General features: G+C 38.7%; 1 non-coding gene across 1 annotated transcript; it reads right to left on the reverse strand.

Moving 5' to 3' along the window:
* Positions 1-3,786: 3,786 nt before the first annotated feature.
* Positions 3,787-3,894, reverse strand: LOC112787528 (small nucleolar RNA R71). Its single transcript, XR_003194937.1, has one exon. It is a non-coding gene; the product is annotated as a small nucleolar RNA R71 (small nucleolar RNA).
* Positions 3,895-15,016: the final 11,122 nt, after the last annotated feature.

Raw genomic sequence — 15,016 nt, forward strand, 5'->3', positions numbered from 1 at the left:
TTTGTGGATGTTGAAATGAGTCTTCTGTGTAGTGAAATGAATTTTTTGGTTAGTGAGTGATGAGCGGATAATTTATACCATTTTTGGCATTATTTTTAAATAGTTTTTAGTATGTTTTAGTTACTTTTTATTATATTTTTATTAGTTTTTATGAAAAAATCACATTTCTAGACTTTACTATGAGTTTGTGTATTTTTCTGTAATTTCAGGTATTTTCTGGCTGAAATTGAGGGACCTGAGCAAAAATCTGATTCAGAGGCTGAAAAAGGACTGCAGATGCTATTGGATTCTGACCCTCTTGCAATCGAAATGGATTTTATGGAGCCACAGAAGCCCATTTTTCACATTTGGAGGCTGGCCACATGGCCATGCCTAGACTATTTTCTCTTATGTATTTTCTACGGTGGAGTTTCTACACCCCATAGATTAAGGTGTGGAGCTCTGCTGTTCTTCATGAATTAATGCAAGTACTATTGTTTTTCTTTCAATTCACACCTACTTCTTATCCAAGTTATACTCTTGTACTTAATTCAGTTAAGTCAGAATGAAGGGGTGACCCGTGACAATCACCCAATCTTCGTTACTCGCTTAGCCAAGATCCGCGTGCTTGACAACCACAAAGCGGTCTACGTGATGTTCAATGTAGTCATTGGACCACAGCCAGAGTATATTCTCTTGGGTCCCTAAGCCACGATTCGCATTGTCTCTCCTGACAACAGAGCATCCGAATTCGTGATTAGAACCTTCGTGGTATAGGCTAGAACCATTGGCAGCCATTCCTGAGATCCGAAAAGTCTAAACCTTGTCTGTGGTATTCCGAGTAGGATCTGGGAAGGGATGAATGTGACGAGCTTCAAACTTTTGAATGTTGGGCGTAGTGACAGTGTACAAAAGGGCAAGGGTCCTATTCCGACGCTAGCCGAAACCGACAGATGATTAGCCGTGTAGTAGCTGTACCTGGTATTTTTCATCCGAGACGAGAAATCCGATAGTTGATTAGCCGTGCAGAGATCGTACCTGGTATTTTTCATCCGAGAGGATCCTACAGCTTGCCATGGAAGGGAGTGTGCATGGTTGGAAGAAGACAATAGGAAATCAGAGGTTCGGAAGCAACAAAGCATCTCCAAACGCTTATCTGAAATTCCCACCAATGAATCACATAAGTATCTCTATCTTATTTTATGTTTTATTTATCTTTTAATTATAAAAACTCATAACCATTTGAATCCGCCTGACTGAGATTTACAAGATGACCATAGCTTGCTTCAAGCCGACAATCTCCGTGGGATCGACCCTTACTCACGTAAGGTATTACTTGGATGACCCAGTGCACTTGCTGGTTAGTTGTGCGGAGTTGTGAAAAGTGTGAATCACAATTTCGTGCACCAAGTTTTTGGCGCCGTTGCCGGGGATTGTTCAAGTTTGGACAACTGACGGTTCATCTTGTTGCTTAGATTAGGTAATTTTGTTTTATGTTTAAGCTTTTTATTTTTATTATCGAAAAAAACAAAAAAAAATTTAGTTTTCGAAAAATTCAAAAAAAAAAAGTTTCCAAAAAAATGTTCTTCAGAGTTTTTAAGAATGAATTCTAGAGTTTCATGAGATATGTTGAAACCTGGCTGGTTATTAAGCCATGTCTAATCTTTTGGATTGAGGTTTCCACTTATCTTTGCAGGAGCCTTTTGGTTCCCATCAATTTGGCTGTTGTATGTAATGCTCTGCTAAAGCTTGGCTGGCCACCTGGCTATGTCTAATTCTATTGGACCGAAGCTTTAGACTAACATTGCACGAATTCTGGAATTCTTATTAAAAATTTTGAATTTCTTTATTTTCTATTTCTAAAAATATTTCAAAAAAATACAAAAAAATTTAATAAAATTATAAAACCAAAAAAAAAATTGTTTGTTTCTTGTTTCAGTCTTGTGTCAAATTTTAAGTTTGGTGTCAATTGCATGTTTTTAATTTTTCTTTAATTTTCGAAAATATATGCATTGTGTTCTTCATTGATCTTCAAGTTGTTCTTGATGATTTTCCTTGTTTGATCTTTAAATTTTCTTGTTTTGTGTCTTTTGTTGTTTTTCATATGCATTTTCGAATTCATAGTGTTTAAACATTAAAAATTTCTAAGTTTGGTGTCTTGCATGTGTTTCTTTTCTTAAAAATATGTTCTTGATGTTCATCATGATCTTCAAAGTGTTCTTGGTGTTCATCTTGACATTCAAAGAGTTCTTGCATACATTATTTGTTTTGATCTTAATTTCTTATGTCTTGTGTCATTTTGTTGTTTTTCTCTCTCCTCATTAAAAATTCAAAAATAAAAAATAATATCTTTCCCTTATTTTGCTCATAAATTTCAAAATTTTGGGTTGACTTAGTCAAAAATTTTTAAATTAGTTGTTTCTTGTTAGTCAAGTCAAAATTTCAATTTAAAAATTCTATCTTTTTAAATCTTTTTCAAAAATCAAATCTTTTTCATTTTTCTTTCATGTTTTCGAAAATCCCAAAATTAATTTTCAAAATATTTTTCTTATTTTTATTTCATAATTTTCGAAATTATTGCTAACATTTAATGTTTTGATTCAAAAATTTCAAGTTTGTTACTTTCTTGTTAAGAAAGGTTCAATCTTTAAATTCTAGAATCATATCTTTTAGTTTCTTGTTAGTCAAGTCATCAACTTTAATTTTCAAAATCAAATCTTTTTTATTTCTTTTTCAAATATTTTTCAAAATAAATTTCAATCATATCTTTTTCAAAACTTAATTTCAAAATCTTTTTCTAACTTCTTATCTTTTCCAAATTTATTTTCAAATCATTTTCAATTAACTACTTGTCTTTTTGTTTGTTTTACTATTTCTTATCTTTTTCAAAACCACCTAACTACTTTTCTCTCTCTAATTTTCGAAAATCACAAACCATTTTTTCAAAATTCTCTTTCATTAACTAATTGTTTCAAATTCTAATTTTATTTTTTTCTTTTCTTAATTTTTGAATATTAATCAATAATTAAAATAAAAACAAAAATATTTTACTTTTCTTTTAATTAAAAATTCGAATACACTCTCTCTCTCTAATCTCTTTCTATTTATTTTATTTATTTACTAACACTTCCTCTCCCTCTCTCTGTGTTCGAATTCTTCTTCTTCTCCCTTCTTCATTCTATTCTTCTATTCTTATACTCACATAAGAATCTCTATACTGTGACATAGAGGATTCCTCTTCTTTTCTGTTCTCTTCTTTTTTATATGAGCAGGAACAAGGATAAGAACTTTCTTGTTGAAGGTGATCCTGAACCTGAAAGGACTCTGAAGAGGAAGCTAAGAGAAGCTAAAGCACAAAACTCTGGAGAGGACCTAACAGAAATTTTCGAAAAAGAAGAAGACATGGCAGCCGAAAATAACAACAATGGTGGAGATGCAAGGAAAATGCTTGGTGACTTTACTGCACCAACTTCTGACTTCTATGGAAGAAGCATCTCAATTCCTGCAATTGGAGCAAACAACTTTGAGCTTAAGCCTCAATTAGTTTCTTTAATGCAACAGAATTGCAAGTTTCATGGACTTCCATTGGAAGATCCTCATCAGTTCTTAGCTGAATTCTTGCAAATCTGTGACACTGTTAAGACCAATGGGGTTAATCCTGAGGTCTACAGACTTATGCTTTTCCCCTTTGCTGTAAGAGACATAGCTAGGATATGGTTGTACTCACAACCTAAAAAAAGCCTGAACTCTTGGAAAAAGTTGGTCAATGCTTTCTTGGCCAAATTCTTTCCACCTCAAAAGATGAGCAAGCTTAGAGTGGAAGTCCAAACCTTTAGACAGAAGGAAGGTGAATCCCTCTATGAAGCTTGGGAAAGATACAAGCAATTGATCAGAAGGTGTCCTTCTGACATGCTTTCAAAATGGAGCATCTTATGTATATTTTATGATGGTCTGTCTGAATTGTCTAAGATGTCATTGGACCACTCTGTTGGTGGATCTCTTCATTTGAAGAAAACACCTGCAGAAGCTCAGGAACTCATTGAGATGGTTATAAATAACCATTTCATGTATACTTCTGAAAGAAATCCTGTGAATAATAGGATGACTCAGAAGAAAGGTGTTCTTGAGATTGATACTTTGAATGCCATATTGGCTCAGAACAAAATATTGACTCAGCAAGTCAATATGATTTCTCATAATCTGACTGGAATGCAAGCTGCATCCGGCAGTACTAAAGAAGCTTCCTCTGAAGGAGAAGCTTATGACCTTGAGAATCCTGCAATGGAAGAGGTGAATTACATGGGAGAATCCTATGGAAACACCTATAATCCTTCATGGAGGAATCATCCTAATTTCTCATGGAAGGATCAACACAAGCCTCAATAAGGCTTTAATAATAATGGTGGGAGAAATAGGTTTGGCTATAGAAAGCCTTTTCCATCATCTTCTGAGCAACAGACAGAGAATTCTAAGTAGAGCCTCTCAGACTTAGCAACCATAGTCTCTGATCTATCTAAGACCACTCTAAGTTTCATGATTGAAACAAGGTCCTCCATCAGAAATTTGGAGGCACAAGATGGTCAACTAAGTAAAAGAGTTACTGAAATCCCTCCTAGTACTCTCCCAAGCAATACAGAAGAGAATCCAAAGAGAGAGTGCAAGGCCATAAATATAACCAACATGGCCGAAACTATAGAGGAGGAAGAGGCAGTGATTTCTAGTGAGGAAGACCTCAATGGACGCCCACTGACCACTAAGGAATTCCCTATTGAGTAACCAAAGGAATCTGAGGCTCATATAGAGACCATAGAGATTCCAATGAACTTACTGTTGCCATTCATGAGCTCTGATGAGTATTCTTCCTCTAAAGAGGAAGAAGATATTGTTGAAGAGCAAGTTGCTTAGTACCTAGGAGCAATCATGAAGCTGAATGGCAAGTTATTTGGTAATGAGACTTAGGAGGATGAACCTCCATTGCTCATCAATGAACTGAATGCCTTGGTTCAACTGAAATTACCTCAGAAGAAACCGGATCTTGGAAAGTTCTTAATACCCTGTACCATAGGCACCATGACCTTTGAGAAAGCTCTGTGTGACCTGGGATCAGGAATAAACCTCATGCCACTCTCTGTAATGGAGAAACTAGGGATCTTTGAGGTACAAGCTGCAAGAATCTCACTAGAGATGGCAGACAAATCAAGAAAATAGGCTTATGGACTTGTAGAGGATGTCTTAGTGAAGGTTGAAGGCCTATACATCCCTGCTGCTTTCATAATCCTAGACACTAGAAAGGATGAGGATTAATCCATCATCCTTGGAAGACCCTTCCTAGCCATAACAAGGGTTGTGATTGATGTGGACAGAGGAGAGTTAGTCCTTCAATTGAATGGGGACTACCTTGTGTTTAAGGCTCAAGGATCTTCTTCTGTAACCATGGAGAGGAAGCATGAAAAGCTTCTTTCAATACAGAGTCAAATAGAGCCCCCACACTCAACTTCTATGTTTGGTGTTGGGAGGCCACCATTAAGCTCTGAGTCTCTGTGAAGCTCTCTAAGAGCTCACTGTCAAGCTATTGACATTAAAGAAGCGCTTATTGGGAGGCAACCCAATGTTATTTAATTATATTTATTTATATTCCATTGTCATTTTATGTTTTCTTTAGATTGATGATCATGTGAAGTCATAAAAATAGCTGCAGAATTAAAGCAAAATAAAAAACAGCATTAAAAATAGCACACCCTGGAGGACAGGCTTACTGGCGTTTTAAACGCCAGTAAAGATAGTAGAATGGGCATTTAACGCCCAGTCTGGCAGCATTCTGGGCGTTATACGCCAGAATGGGCAGCACTCTGGGCGTTTAACGCCAGAAAAGGGTGTCTGGCTGGTATTAAACGCCAGAAAGGGGCAACAGACTGGCGTTTAATGCCAAGAAAGGTAGAAGAGCTGGCGTTTAACGCCAGAATTGGCACATAGAGGGTGTTTGAATGCCAGAATAGTGCAGGGAGCAGAATTCCTTGACACCTCAAGATCTGTGGGACCCCAACTCACTCTCTCTCCTCCTCACACCTCTCCATAACACTCTTCCCCAAATACCCTTCACCTATCAAATCCTACCCTCTTCCCCACAACCTCTTTACCACTCACAGCCATCCATCACAAAACCCCACCTACCTCACCATTCAAATTCAAACATTTCCCTCCCAAACCCACCCCCCATACACGAATTCCCCCTCTCTCTTACCCTATAAATACCCCTCCTTACCACCTTCAAATTCACACATCATACATACTTAAACCCCTGATAAACCCCAATTTTGTGGTTTATATTGTGTAAAATTGGGGGGTTTTGTCAATATTTCTCACACTTATTCACTAGAATTGCATGGTTTTGTGTTCTCTTTCTAATATTGCTTTATGGTGAAAAACATGCTTATTTTGCCTTAGAATTGCCATATTTTGATCCTCTTTTATTGCCATTCGATGCCGTGATGTATTTTTTAAGTGATTTCAGGGTTTATAGGGCAAGAAAGGCCTAGAGGAGAGAAACAAAGCATGGACAAGAGGAAGGAACATGAAGATTTGGATTTTGGGAATTCCAGCATGCGCGCGCACGCGCACTTCACGCGCACGCGTGGATGTGGATAGCTGGAAGTGGCGCACAAGAATGGACGCATCCGCGGGGATCAGAGAAATCCCACCGACGCGCGTGCGCACATGGCGTGCACGCGTGGATCACAAAAGCAATGGTCGCGCACGCACGCATGGCGCGCACGCACAGAAAGTTGCACGTGACCTCATTAAAGGAAATCGTGCCTGGCGATTTCTGAGGCTCATCAGGCCCAAATTCAAGCTGTTTCTGCATGGAAAAAACCCAAGGATGCTAGGGGGAAAGGAGGGATGAATCATTTTACACATAGACACAATTTTTAGCTAGTTTTGGTTCTTTGTTCTTCTAGAGAGAGAGAAATCCTTGTTCCTCTCTAAATCTAGCTTTAATTTGATCTTCCCTTGTTGAATTTTGAATTGGATCTTGTTAATTACTAGTTTTAATTGTTTTATTTGAATTCTCTAGTATAATTTTGTTTAGATCTTGTGTTAGTTTTATGTTTCCTTGTTGTTTATCATTTTATACCCATTCATGAATCTTGTGGATCTTGATTTGTTATTGTTGCATTGATGATTTCCATGATTAATTGTGTTGTTTGAGTGATTGTATGTTGATAATTGTTAGTGGGTACTTGTTAGTTCCAATTTAATTGCAATTTGAATATGTCTTTTGTTAATGCTTACCATGTCTTTGATGAAATGTTTCCTTTAATTATGGAGTAGTTTTCTTTACTCTTGGCATAAGCTAAGGGATTTGAGTGACCTTGAGTCATTGGGTCTCATTGAATTGGTAATTTGAGAATCCTAGGTGATCAATTTGATACCCATTGACACTAACCCACTACTAATCTAATTAGTAGATAGGGTGGGACTTATGGGTTGATGTGATCAAACCTATTTAACGTACTTCAAGCCTAGGAGTAGACAATACGTACTTAAGGCTTTTGAGAAGTAGACTTAGTGGGTTGGTACCTCATAATTGTCAATGTTTGATATAGAGACAAGGATGGCGATCTCAATTCCCATGCTTAGCCAAGAGTTTCTTTTATCATTCATATTTGAAAACCCAAAAATCTTGATGGCTTTGTCTTAGTTATAGTTACTTGTTTAGTTTAGAATAGAATTACATTGGATGTTATTTTATGAGTTTGGAATTATTTACATTTTTCTCTAATTGTTTGAATTAGTTCTTGCATTCCAAGGTTACTTGCTTGTTAAGATTCCTAGTTTAATTTCTTGCTCATGACTTACAACCCCGGATTTCTAACCAATGTTGAAGCACATGTTTGCCCATTCCTTGTGAGACGACCCGAGGTTTGAATACTTCGGTTACTTTTATTGGGGTTGAACTTGTGACAACCAATTCCTTTCTAAATTTGACTTGAGGATTGTTGTTGGGTAGAGCTATACTTGCAACAGGATTTTATTGAGAAATTCTATACCAACATAGTCTTCGGGGCCATCAAATTTTTGGCGCCGTTGCCGGGTCAAGACCCCATCCGACATCTAAGAGACTTTCAAGTTGCTTGTTCTATGGCTCGAAGGCATGGAGCCGATGAGTTGGCTATTATAGTTTTTGCCTTCCCTTTCTCTCTTGAAGGACAAGCAAAGATGTAGTTTTATTCACAACCGGATGAGATTGTGACCAATTGGGATTTCTTGAGAAGAGAGTTTCTAGATAAATTCTTCCCACCGGAGAAGACTGATTACATCCGAAAGGAGATTTCGGGTATAATGCAAAAGGACCAAGAGAGTTTGTATGAGTATTGGACTCGGTTTAAGAGGCTATTGGAATCTTGTCCACACCATGGATTGAACACTCACTTGCTCAGTAGTTACTTCACCGGAGGTCTTTGTGTGGAAGATAGAAGATTGCTCACCAATTCTAGTGGCGGTTCCCTTTCAAAGAACAAGACGGAGGAAAAAGCTTGGAAATTGATAAATGATGTTGCCAAGGCTACACAACATGTAAGGGTGAGAAGTAATCCTCTCAAGGGTGTGGTAGAACCATCCCCTTCCGAAGCAAGCTTAACCAAGGCACTTGGGGACATGACCACTATCCTCACGCAAAAACAAAAAGATCAAAAGGAATACTACTCCATCCAAGCCATCCAAGCCCCACCTCAAGTTGCTCAACTTGAAGGCCCTCCTAGAATTTGTGGTTTGTGCTCTAGCACCACACATTACACTGATCAATGCCATCAAATTCAAGAGGAGCATGCCTTTGTCATGGCCAATGTGAACTATAACAACTGTCCGCCCTATCCTTCTCAAGGCCAAAACAACTACTCTCATGGTAGTAATCAAAATCAAGGGTGGAGGGATAATGCACAAGGGAGCAATCAAAACCAAAGATGGAACAACTCTTCTTCTCATTACAACAACAACCAATCTTCATCTCAATACCACCACAACAACAACAACCACCAAGCCAACCAAAATCACCACAAGCAAAACCACAACAACTACACCAAATACCAAGCACCACACCATAGACAACAATCCAACCAATCCTCTTCATCTTCCACCAATCAATTTGATGAGCTTAGAGCCGCTATGGAGAAACGGGACGATAACTACAAGGCTCAATTCGATAAAATGGGCGCTCAATTGGCCAATCTTACCGACATGATTTCAAAGATGTTCGTGTCCTCCTCTAACAATAGCAACCAACCCTCAAGCTCTTCTAGCCTTCCTTACCAACCCCAACCAAACCCCAAGGGCATGCTCAACGCCATCACTCTACGGTCGGGGACTACATTGGAGGAGATACCTCCTAGGTTCATGGAAGACATTCATGAAGAAGAGGTGGTCGTTGAAGCTCCACATAAAGAGGAGGAGGTAGACAAAAAGCATGATGAAGAAGGAGTAACCCTTAAAGAACCCAAGAGGAAAGCTATAATGGATGAGTCCATTCCTATCCCATTCCCTTCCTTGGTGAAGAAAGCAAAGAAGACCTCGGAATTTGATTTGAACATGCTTCAAGTGTTCAAGAAAGTTGAGGTAACCATACCGCTTCTTGATGCTATCCAACAAATTCCGAAGTATGCAAAATTTCTGAAAGACTTGTGCACACACAAGGATAGGATATGAGAGTTGGAGACATTATCCTTGGGTAGTTCAATTTCTTCCTTGACGGAACCCATTCCAAAGAAATGTGGTGACCCTGGACCTTGTTTGATGTCTTGTTGTATTGGCGGATGCACTTTTCATGACTGTATGTGTGATCTAGGAGCTTACGTAAGCATCATGCCACTTTCTATCTTTGTGCGATTGAATTTAGCTCCATTAAAGAAGTCAGCGGCAAAGTTTGCCTTAGCCGATAAGAGTGTGATCACTGTGATGGGAATAGTAGAAGATGTACTTGTGGCAATCAAGGACTTGGTCTTTCCAGTTGACTTTTATATCCTTGAAATGCCTCCAACAGAAAATAGAAGCTCATCCTCTGTTCTACTTGGTAGATGCCTTCACCGGCACATATTCCTTTGAGGTTGGAGACAAAACTATCAAGTTCAATTTGGAAGAAGCCATGAAGCATCCTCCCAAAGAGCATTCCGTTCTCCGATGTGATGTAATCGATAAAGTGGTAGCAGAAGTGCAAGAAGAAGACCACAACAAGCTATGCTACCCTATTGTTAAAGAGACGGATGACCAAGAAGATGAACAAGAGAAAGTTGTTGAGAGTGAACTCCGTGAGCTTGATGAAAAGGAACCCCAACTTGAGGCAAAGAGTGAATTGAAGCCTCTTCCATCTCATTTGAAGTATCCTTTCTTAGAGGACACCCAAAAGTTTCCAGTCATTATTGCTAGTGAGCTTTCTAGTGAGGAAGAAGAAAAGCTCCTAGATGTCCTAAGAAAGTACAAGAAGGCAATTGGTTGGAGCCTAGCTGATATTGTGGAGATTGACCCCCGCAAGTGCATGCATTGTATATTTCTCCAAGAGGGAGCTAGGCCGGTTAGGCAACCGCAAAGGAGGCTCAACCCCGACCATCTTTGATATGGTAAAAAAGGAGGTCACTAGGCTACTTGATGCGGAAATCATATACCCAATTTCTGACAGTGAATGGGTGAGCCTGGTCCAGGTTGTTCCCATGAAATCGGGCATCATTGCGGTTAAAAAGGGTGATGGTGAAGTGGTCACTAAGAGAGTACAAAATGCGTGGCGAGTGTACATCGATTATAGGAGGTTGAACGCCGCTACAAGAAAGGACCACTACCCTTTGCCCTTTATCGACCAGATGTTGGACCGTTTAGTGGGTAAATCCCATTATTGCTTTCTTGATAGATTCACTGGTTACTTCCAAATTCACATTGCTCCTGAAGATCAGGAAAAGACAATATTTACTTGCCCTTTTGGCACCTTTTCCTACAAGAGGATGCCATTTGGACTATGTAATGCACCTGCTACTTTTTAGCGGTGTATGACCAGTGTCTTTTCTGATCTAATGGAGAATTGTCTGGAAGTCTTTATGGATGACTTCAGTGTTTATGGAACCTCATTTGATTGTTTCTTAAAAAACTTGGCCAAGGTCCTAGCTAGATGTGTTGACACTAATCTTGTCTTGAATTTTGAAAAATGTCACTTTATGGTAAAGCAAGGTATAGTGTTAGGACATGTGGTATCTAGTGAAGGCATATCTGTAGACCCGGCCAAGGTCGATGTTATCACCACTTTACCTCACCCCTCATCTGTGAGGGAGGTCCGCTCCTTTTTGGGACATGCAGGATTCTATAGGCACTTTATCAAAGATTTCAGCAAGATTGCTTTGCCATTGTCGCGCCTACTCCAAAAAGATGTGGATTTTGAGTTTGACAGTGATTGTGTGAAAGCGTTTGAAGAGCTAAGGATAGTTCTTACCACAGCACCGATTGTGCGAGGCCGCAACTAGACATTGCCATTCGAGATAATGTGCGATGCGTCAAACCATGTTGTAGGTGTCGCGCTTGCACAGTGCGATGGTAAACTCCTTTATGTCATTGCTTACTCTTCTAAAACACTAGATGCAGCACAATCCAATTATATGACTACGAAAAAGGAACTCCTAGCCATTGTTTATGCTTTAGATAAATTAAGATCTTATTTTCTAGGGTCGAAGATAGTGGTATACACAGATCATGCAGCTTTAAAGTACTTATTGACAAAGAATGTGGCAAAACCTAGACTCATACGTTGGATCTTGCTTTTGCAAGAATTTCGACATTGAGATTAGAGACCGGAGTGGGTCTCTAAACTTGGTTGCGGATCATCTAAGCCGCCTTGAGAATTTAAAATTTGACCCATTTCCAAACAATGACTCATTCCCATTGGATAGTTTGCATGCTATGTCGGATAGCTTTCCTTGGTTTGCCCCAATAGCGAACTACTTGGTTGCGAAAATCTTCCGTCCCAACTTTTCTAAAAACCAAAGGGACAAGTTGAGGAGTGACTCCAAATACTACATTTGGGATGATCCTCACTTGTGGAAGAGGGGCGTGGACCAAGTAATTCGAAGATGTGTCCCAGAATCTGAAATTTAACCCATTCTTGAAGCTTGCCATTCGTTCGAATGTGGTGGCCACTTTGGCCCACAAAGGACAGCTAAAAAGGTGTTGGATTGTGGATTCTGGTGGCCAACCTTATTCAAGGATGCTAACCTTTTCTGTGTGTCTTGCCATCAGTGTCAGAAGTCGGGAAACACGTCCCAAAGGGATGAGATGCCTCAGCAACCTATGTTGTTCTGTGAGATATTTGATGTATGGGGCATTGACTTTATGGGACCGTTTCATAACTCAAGTGGGTATCTATATATTCTGTTTATGGTTGACTACGTGTCAAAGTGGGTAGAAGTAATACCTACACGCCTTGACGACGCCAATACCGTCATTTCTTTTATTAGAAATCATATTGTATGCCGTTATGGGTCGCCACGGGCAATCATGAGCGACCAAGGATCCCACTTTTATAACAAGAAAGTACAGGCACTGCTCAAGCACTATGGGGTATTGCATAAGGTTGCCACTGCTTATCCCCAACAAACCAACGGGCAAGCAAAAGTGTCCAACCAGGAGATTAAGAGAATCTTGGAGAAAGTGGTAAATCCACAAAGGAAGGATTGGAGCTTCCGATTTGGAGATGCACTATGGACGTATAGGACGGCCTACAAGACTCCGTTAGGGATGAATCCCTTCCGAATCATCTATGGTAAGGCATGCCACCTTCCGGAGGAAACTGAGCATAGAGCCTATTGGGCGGTAAAGCAGTGTAACATGGATTTCACCAAGGCGGGTGTGGCCAGAAAACTACAACTAGAGGAGCTCGAGTGGTTGAGGATGGAGGAATATGAGAATGCCCGGATATACAAGGAGAAAACTAAAGCCTTTCATGATCATCACATCTGGAAGAAGGATTTTTATGAAGGTGATGAGGTTCTCCTCTACAACTCGAGGCTGTGATTTATGCCTGGCAAGCTCCGTTCTAGATGGGAAGGACCCTTCAAGGTGAAGGAGATAAAGCCCTATGGAGTGGTAGAATTGTTTGACCTTCAAAGTGACACAACTTTCAAAGTGAATGGACATAGAGTGAATAAGTACCATGGCTACAAGTCACCAAGAGAAGTGGAAGTGCTCCTGCTTGAGGATGCATGACGTGCAGGCAGAAGTTGGCTAATTAAGAAAACAATATAGAGAATGTATTGAGAGTATAGTTCTTAACCAGCTAAGATCCGCCTTGTCAATTTAGAAAAATTGTCACAAAATTTAGAAATAAAAATACTGGGAGTATGAGTCCCAGGTCATCTCCCAACGAGTTGCAGGAAAGGGTGCTAACTTATTAATCAGGAATTTTCAAGAGAGTTTGAGTTTGAATAATGAGCAATTAAACAATTATAAATTAAAGCAATAAAACTAAGAATGATTATTAATATTCTAATAAAAAGCCTTGACTTGGGGGAATGATTAATTGGAAGTTCTATCCTTGTTGAGATCTCTTAAGTGTAGTATCAAAAATTTTGTTGTTTTCACTTAGTTTACCCTTACTAAATAAAGGAAAGTCAAGTGATTGAGCTAATCCTTATTCACAAATCCTAGTCCTCTCCCTTGGGAAGGTCAAACGTTAGTAAATACAGAACTAGCCGACAACTTCCAATTTAACCAACACTTAAGCCTTCCAACTCATGTGTTTCCTCTTAATCAACCCTCATGTCAAGTTTGGGAAATCTACTCCATTGGCATGAATATAATACTCAGAAAAATATAAGAAGACATAATAATTTAATTAAAATAAAATAGAGACTAAAAATTAATTAAAAGTAAAAGTAATCTCTTTATCAACAATCCATGAAAATAATCCAATTAGAATTCTAAATAAAATAAATAAGGATATGGAAGAATAAGGGACAAAGTAAAAAAACTAGAATAATGTCTTCAACGGAGGTAATGACTCTCCAATATCCAAAAGCAAAAGCAATAACTAGGAATATAAAGAGAAACTAGAGGAGGAGTAATTCTCTCTCTAGATTCAGATCTAAAACTAAAAGTAATCCTAATGTATCTAAAACTGTATGTCTATTATGTCTAAGATGTGTGTTGAGTCTCTGTATGTTCCCTGGCTTTGTTCTGTGTTTCTGGGCCGAAAACTAGGTCAAAACGTGGCCCGAAATCGCCCCCAGCGTTTTCTGTTAATTTTGCAAATCGCGCAGGTCACGCGTACGCGTAATGTCCTTTGTAAAGTTATTTTTCTTTTTAGTTGGACAGTTGTAGTTTTCTCTTTGTTGTAGTCATTTTCTTGTTTTTAATGCTTTCTTTTATTAACTATTTTTCTTAATACATCACCAAGAGATCTTTATTCATGACAGATTCTTGGCTTGGTGATTGTATTGAACATATAACAGTTCCTTGTGTTTAGTTTTAGTTCAAATAAATTGACATATGGTTGCATTCTAAGTTTGGTGTTGCTATGCAACAAAATTTGGTTCCAATCTTTACTAGATACTTGCATCGATTCCAAGTGAGAGTGTCACACTAAGTTTGGTGTGCCACTCATTCTTTATGCAATGTATCATGCACACCCTCTTATGTTTGCAATCACAATGTCTCTGTTTCATGTGTCTTGATTGTTATCTTTAATTTTGCTTGCTTAAAACACACGTACTACTAATGTTTTATTGTGTAAGACATTCATGATCTTTCTTAGCCCCATAGCCATTGTTCTAATTGTTGCTTGAGGATGACAAGCATTCTAAGTTTGGCAAGGGAAAGGGAAGAATAAGAGGAAAATGACAACAATAGAGAAGATGAATTACAAGATTGTAAAGTTCCTTTTCCTCTCATTTGTTTCCAGCACTTTAAATTGCATGATTGTATTTATCTTCTCTATTTACATATGTGTATGAATAAAGCATAGCCGGAATTTTGATCTGTAACATGTTGCTATGCCACCATGACTACCAACTCG

Source organism: Arachis hypogaea, chromosome 20, assembly GCF_003086295.3.
Source record: "Arachis hypogaea cultivar Tifrunner chromosome 20, arahy.Tifrunner.gnm2.J5K5, whole genome shotgun sequence".
NCBI classification, from domain to species: Eukaryota; Viridiplantae; Streptophyta; class Magnoliopsida; order Fabales; family Fabaceae; genus Arachis; species Arachis hypogaea.